At 59.2% G+C, this 17,312-nt stretch overlaps 1 long non-coding RNA gene across 1 annotated transcript in view; it reads right to left on the bottom strand.

Moving 5' to 3' along the window:
• LOC137319256 (uncharacterized) overlaps window positions 1–16,022 on the bottom strand; it is a 52,256-nt gene extending 36,234 nt beyond the window's left edge. Inside the window, exons 1-2 of the long non-coding RNA XR_010962064.1 lie at window positions 15,979–16,022; window positions 6,514–6,573 (exon numbers count right to left, since the gene is read on the bottom strand). This is a non-coding gene — a long non-coding RNA (uncharacterized lncRNA). The remainder of the gene's footprint in view (window positions 1–6,513; window positions 6,574–15,978) is intronic.
• Window positions 16,023–17,312: the final 1,290 nt, after the last annotated feature.

Genomic DNA, 17,312 nt, shown 5'->3' with positions numbered 1-17,312 from the left:
GACCGCATTGACCTTCACTCTCAGTGACGGTACTGACCCTCACTCTCAGTGACGGCACTGACCCTCACTCTCAGTGACCGTACTGACCCTCACTCTCAGTGACCGTACTGACCTCACTCTCAGTGACCGCACTGACCCTCACTCTCAGTGACCGCACTGACCCTCACTCTCAGTGACCGCACTTACCCTCATTCTCAGTGACCGCACTGACCCTCACTCTCAGTGACCGGACAGACCCTCACTCTCAGTGACCGGACAGACCCTCACTCTCAGTGACAGGACTGACCCTCACTCTCAGTGACCGCACTGACCCTCACACTCAGTGACCGCACTGACCTCACTCTCAGTGACCGGACTGACCCTCACACTCAGTGACCGCACTGACCTCACTCTCAGTGACGGTACTGACCCTCACTCTCGGTGACCGTACTGACCCTCACTCTCGGTGACCGTACTAAGCCTCACTCTCAGTGACGGTACTGACCCTCACTCTCGGTGACCGTACTGACCCTCACTCTCAGTGACCGTACTAAGCCTCACTCTCAGTGACGGTACTGACCCGCACTCTCGGTGACCGCACTGACCCGCACTCTCGGTGACCGTACTGACCCTCACTCACGGTGACCGTACTGACCCTCACTCTCAGTGACCGCATTGACCTTCACTCTCAGTGACGGTACTGACCCTCACTCTCAGTGACGGCACTGACCCTCACTCTCAGTGACCGTACTGACCCTCACTCTCAGTGACCGTACTGACCTCACTCTCAGTGACCGCACTGACCCTCACTCTCAGTGACCGGACAGACCCTCATTCTCAGTGACCGCACTGACCCTCACTCTCAGTGACCGGACTGACCCTCACTCTCAGTGACTGGACTGACCCTCACTGTCAGTGACAGGACTGACCCTCACTGTCAGTGACCGCACTGACCCTCACACTCAGTGACCGCACTGACCTCACTCTCACTGATCGCACTGACCTCACTCTCAGTGACAGGACTGACCCTCACTCTCAGTGACCGGACTGACCCTCACACTCAGTGACCGGACTGACCCTCACACTCAGTGACCGCACTGACCTCACTCTCACTGATCGCACTGACCTCAGTCTCACTGATCGCACTGACCTCACTCTCAGTGCCTGTAATGACCCTCACTCTCAGTGATCGTACTGACCTCACTCTCAGTGACCGTACTGACCCTCACTCTCAGTGACCGTACTGACCTCACTCTCAGTGACCGCACTGACCCTCACTCTCAGTGACAGGACTGACCCTCACTCTCAGTGACAGGACTGACCCTCACTCTCAGTGACCGGACTGACCCTCACTCTCAGTGACCGGACTGACCCTCAATCTCTGACCGCACTGACCCTCACTCTCAGTGACCGGACTGACCCTCACACTCAGTGACCGCACTGACCTCACTCTCACTGATCGCACTGACCTCACTCTCAGTGCCTGTAATGACCCTCACTCTCAGTGACCGGACTGACCCTCACTCTCAGTGACCGGACTGACCCTCACTCTCAGTGACCGGACTGACCTCACTCTCAGTGACCGTACTGACCCTCACTCTCAGTGACGGTACTGACCCTCACTCTCAGTGACGGTACTGACCCTCACTCTCGGTGACCGTACTGACCCTCACTCTCAGTGACCGGACTGACCCTCACTCTCAGTGACCGTAGTGGCACTCACTCTCAGTGACCGCACTGACCTCACTCTCAGTGACCGCACTGACCTCACTCTCAGTGACCGTACTGACCCTCACTCTCAGTGACCGTACTGACCCTCACTCTCAGTGACCACACTGACCTCACTCTCAGTGACCGTACTGACCTCACTCTCAGTGACCGCACTGACCCTCACTCTCAGTGACCGCACTGACCCTCACTCTCAGTGACCGCACTGACCCTCGCTCTCAGTGACCGTACTGACCCTCACTCTCAGTGACCGCACTGACCTCACTCTCAGTGACCGCACAGACCCTCACTCTCAGTGACCGTACTGACCCTCACTCTCAGAGACCGTACTGACCTCACTCTCAGTGACCGTACTGACCCTCACTCTCAGTGACCGCACTGACCTCACTCTCAGTGACCGCACAGACCCTCACTCTCAGTGACCGCACTGACCCTCACTCTCAGTGACCGCACTGACCCTCGCTCTCAGTGACCGTACTGACCCTCACTCTCAGTGACCGCACTGACCTCACTCTCAGTGACCGCACAGACCCTCACTCTCAGTGACCGTACTGACCCTCACTCTCAGAGACCGTACTGACCTCACTCGCAGTGACCGCACAGACCCTCACTCTCAGTGACCGCACTGACCTCACTCTCAGTGACCGCACAGACCCTCACTCTCAGTGACCGTACTGACCCTCACTCTCAGAGACCGTACTGACCTCACTCTCAGTGACCGTACTGACCCTCACTCTCAGTGACTGTAATGACCTCACTCTCAGTGACCGTACTGACCTCACTCTCAGTGACCGTACTGACCCTCACTCTCAGTGACTGTAATGACCCTCACTCTCAGTGACCGTACTGACCCTCACTCTCAGTGACCGCACTGACCTCTCTCTGTGATCGTACTGACCCTCACTCTCAGTGACCGCACTCACCTCACTCTCAGTGTCCACACTGACCCTCACTCTCAGTGACCGCACTGACCTCTCTCTGTGATCGTACTGACCCTCACTCTCAATGACCGCACTCACCTCACTCTCAGTGTGCGCACTGACCCTCACTCTCAGTGACTGTAATGACCTCACTCTCAGTGACCGCACTGACATCACTCTCAGTGACCGTACTGACCTCACTCTCAGTGACCGCACTGACCCTCACTCTCAGTGACCGTAATGACCCTCACTCTCAGTGACCGTACTGACCTCACTCTCAGTGACCGTACTGACCCTCACTCTCAGTGACCGCACTGACCCTCACTCTCAGTGACCGCACTGACCCTCGCTCTCAGTGACCGCACTGACCCTCACTCTCAGTGACCGCACTGACCCTCACTCTCAGTGACAGGACTGACCCTCACTCTCAGTGACAGGACTGACCCTCACTCTCAGTGACCGGACTGACCCTCACTCTCAGTGACCGGACTGACCCTCAATCTCTGACCGCACTGACCCTCACTCTCAGTGACCGGACTGACCCTCACACTCAGTGACCGCACTGACCTCACTCTCACTGATCGCACTGACCTCACTCTCAGTGCCTGTAATGACCCTCACTCTCAGTGACCGGACTGACCCTCACTCTCCGTGACCGTACTGACCCTTACTCTCAGTGACCGGACTGACCTCACTCTCAGTGACCGTACTGACCCTCACTCTCAGTGACGGTACTGACCCTCACTCTCAGTGACGGTACTGACCCTCACTCTCGGTGACCGTACTGACCCTCACTCTCAGTGACCGGACTGACCCTCACTCTCAGTGACCGTAGTGGCACTCACTCTCAGTGACCGCACTGACCTCACTCTCAGTGACCGTACTGACCCTCACTCTCAGTGACCGTACTGACCCTCACTCTCAGTGACCACACTGACCTCACTCTCAGTGACCGTACTGACCTCACTCTCAGTGACCGCACTGACCCTCACTCTCAGTGACCGCACTGACCCTCACTCTCAGTGACCGCACTGACCCTCGCTCTCAGTGACCGTACTGACCCTCACTCTCAGTGACCGCACTGACCTCACTCTCAGTGACCGCACAGACCCTCACTCTCAGTGACCGTACTGACCCTCACTCTCAGAGACCGTACTGACCTCACTCTCAGTGACCGTACTGACCCTCACTCTCAGTGACCGCACTGACCTCACTCTCAGTGACCGCACAGACCCTCACTCTCAGTGACCGCACTGACCTCACTCTCAGTGACCGCACTGACCCTCACTCTCAGTGACCGCACTGACCTCACTCTCAGTGACCGCACAGACCCTCACTCTCAGTGACCGCACTGACCCTCACTCTCAGTGACCGCACTGACCCTCACTCTCAGTGACCGTACTGACCCTCACTCTCAGTGACCGCACTGACCTCACTCTCAGTGACCGCACAGACCCTCACTCTCAGTGACCGTACTGACCCTCACTCTCAGAGACCGTACTGACCTCACTCGCAGTGACCGCACAGACCCTCACTCTCAGTGACCGCACTGACCTCACTCTCAGTGACCGCACAGACCCTCACTCTCAGTGACCGTACTGACCCTCACTCTCAGAGACCGTACTGACCTCACTCTCAGTGACCGTACTGACCCTCACTCTCAGTGACTGTAATGACCTCACTCTCAGTGACCGTACTGACCTCACTCTCAGTGACCGTACTGACCCTCACTCTCAGTGACTGTAATGACCCTCACTCTCAGTGACCGTACTGACCCTCACTCTCAGTGACCGCACTGACCTCTCTCTGTGATCGTACTGACCCTCACTCTCAGTGACCGCACTCACCTCACTCTCAGTGTCCACACTGACCCTCACTCTCAGTGACCGCACTGACCTCTCTCTGTGATCGTACTGACCCTCACTCTCAATGACCGCACTCACCTCACTCTCAGTGTGCGCACTGACCCTCACTCTCAGTGACTGTAATGACCTCACTCTCAGTGACCGCACTGACATCACTCTCAGTGACCGTACTGACCTCACTCTCAGTGACCGCACTGACCCTCACTCTCAGTGACCGTAATGACCCTCACTCTCAGTGACCGTACTGACCTCACTCTCAGTGACCGTACTGACCCTCACTCTCAGTGACCGCACTGACCCTCACTCTCAGTGACCGTACTGACCCTCACTCTCAGTGACCGCACTGACCTCACTCTCAGTGACCGCACAGACCCTCACTCTCAGTGACCGTACTGACCCTCACTCTCAGTGACCGTACTGACCTCACTCTCAGTGACCGTACTGACCCTCACTCTCAGTGACCGCACTGACCTCACTCTCAGTGACCGCACAGACCCTCACTCTCAGTGACCGCACTGACCTCACTCTCAGTGACCGCACTGACCCTCACTCTCAGTGACCGCACTGACCTCACTCTCAGTGACCGCACAGACCCTCACTCTCAGTGACCGCACTGACCCTCGCTCTCAGTGACCGCACTGACCCTCGCTCTCAGTGACCGTACTGACCCTCACTCTCAGTGACCGCACAGACCCTCACTCTCAGTGACCGCACAGACCCTCACTCTCAGTGACCGTACTGACCCTCACTCTCAGAGACCGTACTGACCTCACTCGCAGTGACCGCACAGACCCTCACTCTCAGTGACCGCACTGACCTCACTCTCAGTGACCGCACAGACCCTCACTCTCAGTGACCGTACTGACCCTCACTCTCAGAGACCGTACTGACCTCACTCTCAGTGACCGTACTGACCCTCACTCTCAGTGACTGTAATGACCTCACTCTCAGTGACCGTACTGACCTCACTCTCAGTGACCGTACTGACCCTCACTCTCAGTGACTGTAATGACCCTCACTCTCAGTGACCGTACTGACCCTCACTCTCAGTGACCGCACTGACCTCTCTCTGTGATCGTACTGACCCTCACTCTCAGTGACCGCACTCACCTCACTCTCAGTGTCCACACTGACCCTCACTCTCAGTGACCGCACTGACCTCTCTCTGTGATCGTACTGACCCTCACTCTCAATGACCGCACTCACCTCACTCTCAGTGTGCGCACTGACCCTCACTCTCAGTGACTGTAATGACCTCACTCTCAGTGACCGCACTGACATCACTCTCAGTGACCGTACTGACCTCACTCTCAGTGACCGCACTGACCCTCACTCTCAGTGACCGTAATGACCCTCACTCTCAGTGACCGTACTGACCTCACTCTCAGTGACCGTACTGACCCTCACTCTCAGTGACCGTACTGACCCTCACTCTCAGTGACCGTACTGACCCTCACTCTCAGTGACCGTACTGACCCTCACTCTCAGTGACCGTACTGACCCTCACTCTCAGTGTCCGTACTGACCCTCACTCTCAGTGACCGCACTGACCCTCACTCTCAGTGACCGTACTGACCCTCACTCTCATTGACCGTACTGACCTCACTCTCAGTGACCGTACTGACCCTCACTCTCAGAGACCGTACTGACCCTCACTCTCAGTGACCGTACTGACCTCACTCTCAGTGACCGCACTGACCTCACTCTCAGTGACCGCACTGACCCTCACTCTCAGTGACCGCACTGACCTCACTCTCAGTGACCGCACTCTCAGTGACCGTACTGACCCTCACTCTCAGTGACTGGACTGACCCTCACTCTCAGTGACCACACTGACCTCACTCTCAGCGACCGTACTGACCCTCACTCTCAGTGGACGCACTGACCTCACTCTCAGTGACCGCACTGACCTCACTCTCAGTGACCGCACTGACCTCACTCTCAGTGACCGTACTGACCTCACTCTCAGTGATCGTACTGACCCTCACATTCTGATTTAATGTTTAAGAGCTGAAACTCACCCTTGGTTTTCTTGGTGAAAAGCAAATCCCCTTGTCTTTGAAGCAATTTATAATCATTTCCTGTAAAAATAACAGAGGATGATGACTATTAACAGGAGTGCACTGAGACCCCTCATCATCACAGTTTTAACAGGAATACATTGAGACTCCTTAGCATCGTGGTTATGTTACTGGGCTAATAATCCACAGGCCTGGCGAATTTAAATTCAATTAATTAAAAATCTGGAATTAAAATACCAGTATCAGTAATGGTGGCCATGAAACTACCGGATTGTCGTAAAAACCCATCTGGTTCACTAATGTCCGGCATCGGACCACGAGGCACCGGACACGACAACGGCAAAACACCAAGCCCAGTCGACCCTGCAAGGTCCTCCTTACTAACATCTGGGGACTTGTGCCAAAGTTGGGAGAGCTGTCCCACAGACTAGTCAAGCAACAGCCTGACACAGCCATACTCACAGAATCATATCTTTCAGCCAACGTCCCAGACTCTTCCATCACCATCCCTGGGTATGTCCTGTCCCACCGGCAGGACAGACCCACCAGAGGTGGCGGTACAGTGATATACAGTCAGGAGGGAGTGGCCCTGGGAGTCCTCAACATTGACTCTGGACCCCATGAAATCTCATGGCATCAGGTCAAACATGGGCAAGGAAACCTCCTGCTGATTACCACCTACTGTCCTCCCTCAGCTGATGAATCAGTCCTCCTCCATGTTGAGCACCATTTGGAGGAAGCACTGAGGGTCGCAAGGGCACAAAATGTACTCTGGGTGGGGGACTTCAATGTCCATCACCAAGAGTGGCTCGGTAGCACCACTGCTGGCTGAGTCCTGAAGGACATAGCTGCTAGACTGGGCCTGCGGCAGGGGGTGAGCGAACCAACACGAGAGAAAAACTTACTTGACCTCGTCCTCACCAATCTACCTGTCGCAAATGCATCTGTCCATGACAGTATTGGTAGGAGTGACCACCGCACAGTCCTCGTGGAGATGAATTCCCGTCTTCGCACCGAGGACACCATCCAACGTGTTGTGTGACACTACCACCGTGCTAAATGGGATAGATTCAGAACAGATCTAGCAGCTCAAAACTGGGCATCCATGAGGCGCTGTGGGCCATCAGCAGCAGCAGAATTATATTCCAGCACAATCTGTAACCTCATGGCCCGGCATATTCCTCATTCTACCATTACCAACAAGCCAGGGGATCAACCCTGGTTCAATGAGGAGTGCAGAAGAGCATGCCAGGAGCAGCACCAGGCGTACCTAAAAATGAGGTGCCAACCTGGTGAAGCTACAACTCAGGACTACATAGCAAGCTAAACAACGGAAGCAACATGCTATAGACAGAGCTAAGCGATTCCACAACCAACGGATCAGATCAAAGCTCTGCAGTCCTGCCACATCCAGTCGTGAATGGTGGTGGACAATTAAACAACTAACGGGAGGAGGAGGCTCTGCAAACATCCCCATTCTCAATGATGGCGGAGTCCAGCACGTGAGTGCAAAAGACAAGGCTGAAGCGTTTACAACCATCTTCAGCCAGAAGTGCCGAGTGGATGATCCATCTCTGCCTCCTCCCGATATCCCCACCATCACGGAAGCCAGTCTTCGGCCAATTCGATTCACACCACATGATATCAAGAAACGGCTGAGTGCACTGGATACAGCAAAGGCTATGGGCCCCGACAACATCCCAGCTGTAGTGCTGAAGACATGTGCTCCAGAACTAGCTGCGCCTCTAGCCAAGCTGTTCCAGTACAGCTACAACACTGGCATCCACCCGACAATGTGGAAAATTGCCCAGGTATGTCCTGTCCACAAAAAGCAGGACAAAACCAATCCGGCCAGTTACCGCCCCATCAGTCTACTCTCAATCATCAGCAAAGTGATGGAAGGTGTCGTCGACAGTGCTATCAAGCGGCACTTACCAATAACCTGCTCACCGATGCTCAGTTTGGGTTCCGCCAGGACCACTCGGCTCCAGATCTCATTACAGCCTTGGTCCAAACATGGACAAAAGAGCTAAATTCCAGAGGTGAGGTGAGAGTGACTGCCCTTGACATCAAGGCAGCATTTGACCGAGTGTGGCACCAAGGAGCCCTGGTAAAATTGAAGTCAATGGGAATCAGGGGGAAAACTCTCCAGTGGCTGGAGTCATACCTAGCACAAAGGAAGATGGTGGTGGTTGTTGGAGGCCAATCATCTCAGCCGCAGGGCATTGCTGCAGGAGTTCCTCAGGGCAGTGTCCTAGGCCCAACCATCTTCAGCTGCTTCATCAATGACCTTCCCTCCATCATTAGGTCAGAAATGGGGATGTTCGCTGATGATTGCACAATGTTCAGTTCCATTCGCAATCCCTCAGATAATGAAGCAGTCCGAGCCCGCATGCAGCAAGACCTGGACAACATCCAAGCTTGGGCTCATAAGTGGCAAGTAACATTCGCGCCAGATAAGTGCCAGGCAATGACCATCTCCAACAAGAGAGAGTCTAACACCTCCCCTTGACATTCAACGGCATTACCATCGCCGAATCCCCCACCATCAACATTCTGGGGGTCACCATTGACCAGAAACTTAACTGGACCAGCCATATAAATACTGTGGCTATGAGAGCAGGTCAGAGGCTGGGTATTCTGCAGCGAGTGACTCACCTCCTGACTCCCCAAAGCCTTTCCACCATCTACAAGGCACAAGTCAGGAGTGTGATGGAATACTCTCCACTTGCCTGGATGAGTGCAGCTCCAACAACACTCAAGAAGCTCGACACCATCCAAGATAAAGCAGCCCGCTTGATTGGCACCCCATCCACCACCCTAAACATTCACTCCCTTCACCACTGGCGCACTGTGGCTGCAGTGTGTACCATCCACAGGATGCACTGCAGCAACTCGCCAAGGCTTCTTCGACAGCACCTCCCAAACCCGCGACCTCTACCACCTAGAAGGACAAGGGCAGCAGGTACATGGGAACAACACCACCTGCACGTTCCCCTCCAAGTCACACACCATCCCGACTTGGTAATATATCGCCGTTCCTTCATTGTCGCTGGGTCAAAATCCTGGAACTCCCTTCCTAACAGCACTGTGGGAGAACCTTCACCACACGGACTGCAGCGGTTCAAGAAGGCGGCTCACCACCACCTTCTCAAGGGCAATTAGGGATGGGCAATAAATGCTGGCCTCGCCAGCGACGCCCACATCCCGTGAACGAATAAAAAAAAAACCCGTTGAGCGATGTTGTGCAGGACGCAACACACAACTATTATTCTACACACCCTCACTGTTGAGTACTGAAGGGATCCCCCAGGTCGATCCAGGTACCTGAAGCACATCTTGAGAACTCCAATGGTTTGTTCAATGACCGACCTGGTGGTGATGTGACTGTTGTTGTACTGCTGCTGTGCCTCGCTGGTGGGGTTTCTCAGAGGTCTCACGTCTGCAGGGGGTATCCCTTGTCCCCAAGGAGCCAGCCCTTCAGCCTGTTTTGTGCGTGGAAGAGGGCCGGGACGTTGGGTTCGCGCAAAGTGAAGGAATCATGGCAGGGAATTTGTCACACACCTGCAGAAACCTCTTCCAGTGGTCGTAAACGCGCATTGATGGAATGATATCCCTTTCGGTTGATCAACAATCCTGGCTCATGTGCAGATCCTCAGATCGTTACATGTGTGCAGTCAATTTTAGAGCTCTGTCCTTGGGGTCAATTTTACCCCCAAGAATGGTTGGATTGGGGGCGGGAGGGAGGTTCAGATCACAGGTTTTCAGAGCGGGACCGCTCCCCACTCCAACACCCCCACTTCTGGGTTTAACCCAGGCAGATTTGTCTGCGTGTGCACTGCAGACACCAGGAAGTCCCGCTCCCACTTAGAACTGGCGGACCGATACTTAAAGGGGCAATGTACCTCATTGAAATACTTGAGGTATTTAATATTTTGTGTATTGGACAACTTAAATGAATTTAACCTCATTGGTTCAGGTTTCCCATCGCTTCCAGAGGACCAGGAGTCTCACCTGGCCAACTGGACCCCCGCAATCGGCCAACTGGACCCCCGCAATCGGCCAACTGGACCCCCCAATCGGCCAACTGGACCCCCCAATCGGCCAACTGGACCCCCGCAATCGGCCAACTGGACCCCCCAATCGGCCAACTGGAACCCCGCAATCGGCCAACTGGACCCCCCAATCGGCCAACTGGACCCCCCAATCGGCCAACTGGAACCCCGCAATCGGCCAACTGGACCCCCGCAATCGGCCGGCAGGACCCCCGCAATCGGCCAACTGGAACCCCACAATCGGCCAACTGGACCCCGCAATCGGCCAACTGGACCCCGCAATCGGCCAACTGGACCCCGCAATCGGCCAACTGGACCCCCGCAATCGGCCGGCAGCCCCCCTTCAATTGGCTGACAGGACCCCCGCAATCGGCCAACTGGACCCCCCGCAATCGGCCGGCAGGACCCCCGTGATCGGCCAACTGGACCCCCGCAATCGGCCGGCAGGACCCCCGCAATCAGCCAACGGAACCCCCGCAATCGGCCGGCAGGGCCCCCGCAATCGGCCGGCAGGACCCCCGTGATCGGCCAACTGGACCCCCGCAATCGGCCGGCAGGACCCCCGCAATCAGCCAACGGAACCCCCGCAATCGGCCGGAGGGACCCCCGCAATCGGCCGGAGGGACCCCCGCAATCGGCCGGAGGGACCCCCGTGATCGGCCAACGGGATCCCCGCGATTGGTCGATAGGACCCCCACCCATGGTGGACCCCCACCTACCTCCGACTCTTCCCCTGACCTTCAGCGACCTCCGAACTTCATGTCCCAGGCCCCCCGATCTACTCCCCATCCCCCCCCAATCTACTCCCCATCCCCCCGATCTACTCCCCATCCCCCCCCGATCTTCTCCCCATCCCCCCCGATCTTCTCCCCACCCCCCCCCGATCTTCTCCCCCCCCTGATCTTCTCCCCATCCCCCGATCTTCTCCCCACCCCCCGATCTTCTCCCCACCCCCCGATCTTCTTCCCATCCCCCCCCGATCTTCTCCCCCCCCCGATCTTCTCCCCATCCCCCGGTCTTCTCCCCATCCCCCCGATCTTCTCCCCACCCCCCCGATCTTCTCCCCACCCCCCCCGATCTTCTACCCATCCCCCCGATCTTCTCCCCATCCCCCCGATCTTCTCCCCACCCCCCCCGATCTTCTCCCCACCCCCCCCCCGATCTTCTCCCCACCCCCCCCCGATCTTCTCCCATCCCCCCGATCTTCTCCCCCCCCCGATCTTCTCCCCATCCCCCCCCGATCTTCTCCCCACCCCCCGATCTTCTCCCCATCCCCCCCCGATCTTCTCCCCCCCCCGATCTTCTCCCCCCCCTGATCTTCTCCCCATCCCCCGATCTTCTCCCCCCCCCCGATCTTCTCCCCACCCCCCCGATCTTCTCCCCACCCCCCGATCTTCTCCCCATCCCCCCCCGATCTTCTCCCCCCCCCGATCTTCTCCCCATCCCCCGGTCTTCTCCCCAACCCCCGATCTTCTCCCCATCCCCCCGATCTTCTCCCCACCCCCCCGATCTTCTCCCCATCCCCCCGATCTTCTCCCCACCCCCCCCCGATCTTCTCCCCATCCCCCCGATCTTCTCCCCATCCCCCCGATCTTCTCCCCACCCCCCCCGATCTTCTCCCCATCCCCCCGATCTTCTCCCCACCCCCCCCGATCTTCTCCCATCCCCCCGATCTTCTCCCCCCCCCGATCTTCTCCCCATCCCCCCGATCTTCTCCCCATCCCCCCCGATCTTCTCCCCACCCCCCCCCGATCTTCTCCCCATCCCCCCCGATCTTCTCCCCATCCCCCCCCGATCTTCTCCCCACCCCCCCCCGATCTTCTCCCCACCCCCCCCGATCTTCTCCCCACCCCCCCCGATCTTCTCCCCATCCCCCCGATCTTCTCCCCATCCCCCCCGATCTTCTCCCCACCCCCCCCCGATCTTCTCCCCACCCCCCCCGATCTTCTCCCCACCCCCCCCGATCTTCTCCCCATCCCCCGATCTTCTCCCCACCCCCCGATCTTCTCCCCACCCCCCGATCTTCTCCCCACCCCCCCCCCGATCTTCTCCCCACCCCCCCCCGATCTTCTCCCATCCCCCCGATCTTCTCCCCCCCCCGATCTTCTCCCCATCCCCCCCCGATCTTCTCCCCACCCCCCGATCTTCTCCCCATCCCCCCCCGATCTTCTCCCCCCCCCGATCTTCTCCCCCCCCTGATCTTCTCCCCATCCCCCGATCTTCTCCCCCCCCCCGATCTTCTCCCCACCCCCCCGATCTTCTCCCCACCCCCCGATCTTCTCCCCATCCCCCCCCGATCTTCTCCCCCCCCCGATCTTCTCCCCATCCCCCGGTCTTCTCCCCAACCCCCGATCTTCTCCCCATCCCCCCGATCTTCTCCCCACCCCCCCGATCTTCTCCCCATCCCCCCGATCTTCTCCCCACCCCCCCCCGATCTTCTCCCCATCCCCCCGATCTTCTCCCCATCCCCCCGATCTTCTCCCCACCCCCCCCGATCTTCTCCCCATCCCCCCGATCTTCTCCCCACCCCCCCCCGATCTTCTCCCATCCCCCCGATCTTCTCCCCCCCCCGATCTTCTCCCCATCCCCCCGATCTTCTCCCCATCCCCCCGATCTTCTCCCCATCCCCCCCGATCTTCTCCCCACCCCCCCCCGATCTTCTCCCCATCCCCCCCGATCTTCTCCCCATCCCCCCCCGATCTTCTCCCCACCCCCCCCCGATCTTCTCCCCACCCCCCCCGATCTTCTCCCCACCCCCCCCGATCTTCTCCCATCCCCCCGATCTTCTCCCCCCCCCGATCTTCTCCCCATCCCCCCGATCTTCTCCCCATCCCCCCCGATCTTCTCCCCACCCCCCCCCGATCTTCTCCCCATCCCCCCCGATCTTCTCCCCACCCCCCCCCGATCTTCTCCCCATCCCCCCCCGATCTTCTCCCCACCCCCCCCGATCTTCTCCCCACCCCCCCCCGATCTTCTCCCCACCCCCCCCGATCTTCTCCCCACCCCCCCCCCGATCTTCTCCCCACCCCCCCCCCGATCTTCTCCCCATCCCCCCCGATCTTCTCCACATCCCCCCCCGATCTTCTCCCCACCCCCCCCCGATCTTCTCCCCACCCCCCCGATCTTCTCCCCACCCCCCCCGATCTTCTCCCCATCCCCCCGATCTTCTCCCCATCCCCCCTGATCTTCTCCCCATCCCCCCTGATCTTCTCCCCATCCCCCCCCGATCTTCTCCCCAACCCCCGATCTTCTCCCCACCCCCCGATCTTCTCCCCACCCCCCGATCTTCTCCCCACCCCCCCCCGATCTTCTCCCCATCCCCCCGATCTTCTCCCCACCCCCCCCCGATCTTCTCCCCACCCCCCGATCTTCTCCCCACCCCCCGATCTTCTCCCCACCCCCCGATCTTCTCCCCATCCCCCCCCGATCTTCTCCCCACCCCCCGATCTTCTCCCCACCCCCCGATCTTCTCCCCACCCCCCCCGATCTTCTCCCCACCCCCCCCGATCTTCTCCCATCCCCCCGATCTTCTCCCCACCCCCCGATCTTCTCCCCACCCCCCCGATCTTCTCCCATCCCCCCGATCTTCTCCCCACCCCCCGATCTTCTCCCCACCCCCCCCGATCTTCTCCCATCCCCCCGATCTTCTCCCCACCCCCCGATCTTCTCCCCACCCCCCCCGATCTTCTCCCATCCCCCCGATCTTCTCCCCACCCCCCCGATCTTCTCCCCACCCCCCCGATCTTCTCCCCACCCCCCCGATCTTCTCCCCACCCCCCCCGATCTTCTCCCATCCCCCCGATCTTCTCCCCACCCCCCGATCTTCTCCCCACCCCCCCCGATCTTCTCCCATCCCCCCGATCTTCTCCCCACCCCCCAATCTTCTCCCCATCCCCCCGATCTTCTCCCCGATCTTCTCCCCACCCCCCGATCTTCTCCCCATCCCCCCCGATCTTCTCCCCACCCCCCCGATCTTCTCCCCACCCCCCGATCTTCTCCCCACCCCCCCCCGATCTTCTCCCCATCCCCCCGATCTTCTCCCCATCCCCCCGATCTTCTCCCCATCCCCCCTGATCTTCTCCCCATCCCCCCTGATCTTCTCCCCATCCCCCCCCGATCTTCTCCCCACCCCCCGATCTTCTCCCCACCCCCCCGATCTTCTCCCCACCCCCCGATCTTCTCCCCACCCCCCCCCGATCTTCTCCCCACCCCCCCCCGATCTTCTCCCCATCCCCCCGATCTTCTCCCCATCCCCCCTGATCTTCTCCCCATCCCCCCCCGATCTTCTCCCCACCCCCCGATCTTCTCCCCACCCCCCGATCTTCTCCCCACCCCCCGATCTTCTCCCCACCCCCCCGATCTTCTCCCCATCCCCCCCCGATCTTCTCCCCACCCCCCGATCTTCTCCCCACCCCCCGATCTTCTCCCCCACCCCCCGATCTTCTCCCCACCCCCCCCGATCTTCTCCCCACCCCCCCGATCTTCTCCCATCCCCCCGATCTTCTCCCCACCCCCCGATCTTCTCCCCACCCCCCGATCTTCTCCCCACCCCCCCCGATCTTCTCCCATCCCCCCGATCTTCTCCCCACCCCCCGATCTTCTCCCCACCCCCCCCGATCTTCTCCCATCCCCCCGATCTTCTCCCCACCCCCGATCTTCTCCCCACCCCCCCGATCTTCTCCCATCCCCCCGATCTTCTCCCCACCCCCCCGATCTTCTCCCCACCCCCCGATCTTCTCCCCACCCCCCGATCTTCTCCCCACCCCCCGATCTTCTCCCCACCCCCCCCGATCTTCTCCCATCCCCCCGATCTTCTCCCCACCCCCCGATCTTCTCCCCACCCCCCGATCTTCTCCCCACCCCCCGATCTTCTCCCCACCCCCCCCGATCTTCTCCCATCCCCCCGATCTTCTCCCCACCCCCCCCGATCTTCTCCCATCCCCCCGATCTTCTCCCCACCCCCCGATCTTCTCCCCACCCCCCCCGATCTTCTCCCATCCCCCCGATCTTCTCCCCACCCCCCCATCTTCTCCCCACCCCCCGATCTTCTCCCCACCCCCCGATCTTCTCCCCACCCCCCCAATCTTCTCCCCACCCCCCGATCTTCTCCCATCCCCCTGACCTCTTGCTGGGCCTCTGATCCCCGGCTGCAGCCTGTTCTATCAGGCCTTCCTGACCAACCTCCAGCCCCCTGTCAATCAGGCCACCGGCGTGAAGCCCAGGCCTGAAATTTATTGGCCTCATTAAGGTGGCGATCTGCCCCTTTACCTTCTGGGTTTCACCCCCGAAAACCTTCGCCCCCCCACTCCCTTCCCAGCTGCAAAATTAACCCCGTTGTGTCTGCATTGTGTGAATTGTTTCAAACACCGAACATACTGTCGGAGTGAGGCTCTCGCTGGTGATCACTTACCGGAGGCGAGCTTCTCTCGCAGTCCTTAAACACCCTGCAATCACACAAATTGAAGATTTTTATTTTCTCTGTTCCATGTTTTCCCACTGCAGACCCAAAGCCGCCTGCTCCCCCTCCCCCTCAGCTCCCTCCCTCCCCCCAACCCCACTTCCTGCATTCCCCCCTGACCCCTCATCCATCCCACTCCCTCCCTCATTCCCACCCGTCCTCTCCATTCCCCCACCTTCTCCCTCGTCACTCCCCCTCCCTCACACCAACCCCTCCTCCACACTCCACCTCCTCCCTTTCCCCCTCACCTCACCACCCTCCCGCCTCACCCGCGCCCTTCCTCCTTCTCCCCCCTCCTCTGTCTCCCACCTCCCCCGCCCCCCGCCCCCCGCATTCCTGTCCCTCTCCAGATATTGACTAATGACCTCAGCTGTCGGAGGGTCAGTACTGAGGCAGTGCTGCACTGTCGGAGGGTCAGTACTGAGGGAGTCTATACTGTCGGAGGGTCAGTACTGAGGGAGCGCTGCACTGTCGGAGGGTCAGTACTGAGGCAGTGCTGCACTGTCGGAGGGTCAGTACTGAGGGAGTCTATACTGTCGGAGGGTCAGTACTGAGGGAGCGCTGCACTGTCGGAGGGTCAGTACTGAGGGAGCGCTGCACTGTCGGAGGGTCAGTACTGAGGGAGCGCTGCACTGTCGGAGGGTCAGTACTGAGGGAGCGCTGCACTGTCGGAGGGTCAGTACTGAGGGAGCGCTGCACTGTCGGAGGGTCAGTACTGAGGGAGCGCTGCACTGTCGGAGGGTCAGTACTGAGGGAGTGCTGCACTGTCGGAGGGTCAGTACTGAGGGAGTGCTGCACTGTCGGAGGGTCAGTACTGAGGGAGTGCTGCACTGTCGGAGGGTCAGTACTGAGGGAGTGCTGCACTGTCGGAGGGTCAGTACTGAGGGAGTGCTGCACTGTCGGAGGGTCAGTACTGAGGGACTGCTACACTGTCGGAGGGTCAGTACTGAGGGAGTGCTGCACTGTCGGAGGGTCAGTACTGAGGGAGTGCTGCACTGTCGGAGGGTCAGTACTGAGGGAACTCGGCACTGTCGGAGGGTCAGGACTGAGGGAGTGCTGCACTGTCGGAGCGCCGCACTGTCGGAGGGTCAGTACTGAGGGAGTGCTGCACTGTCGGAGGGTCAGTACTGAGGGAGTGCTGCACTGTCGGAGGGTCAGTACTGAGGGAGTGTTGCACTGTCGGAGGGTCAGTACTGAGGGAGTGTTGCACTGTCGGAGGGTCAGTACTGAGGGAGTGTTGCACTGTCGGAGGGTCAGTACTGAGGGAGCGCTGCACTGTCGGAGGG

This window comes from Heptranchias perlo, unplaced genomic scaffold (assembly GCF_035084215.1).
Source record: "Heptranchias perlo isolate sHepPer1 unplaced genomic scaffold, sHepPer1.hap1 HAP1_SCAFFOLD_783, whole genome shotgun sequence".
NCBI classification, from domain to species: Eukaryota; Metazoa; Chordata; class Chondrichthyes; order Hexanchiformes; family Hexanchidae; genus Heptranchias; species Heptranchias perlo.
The sequence above is the reverse complement of the archived record's forward strand: the minus strand, read 5'-3'. Positions and strand labels throughout refer to the sequence as shown.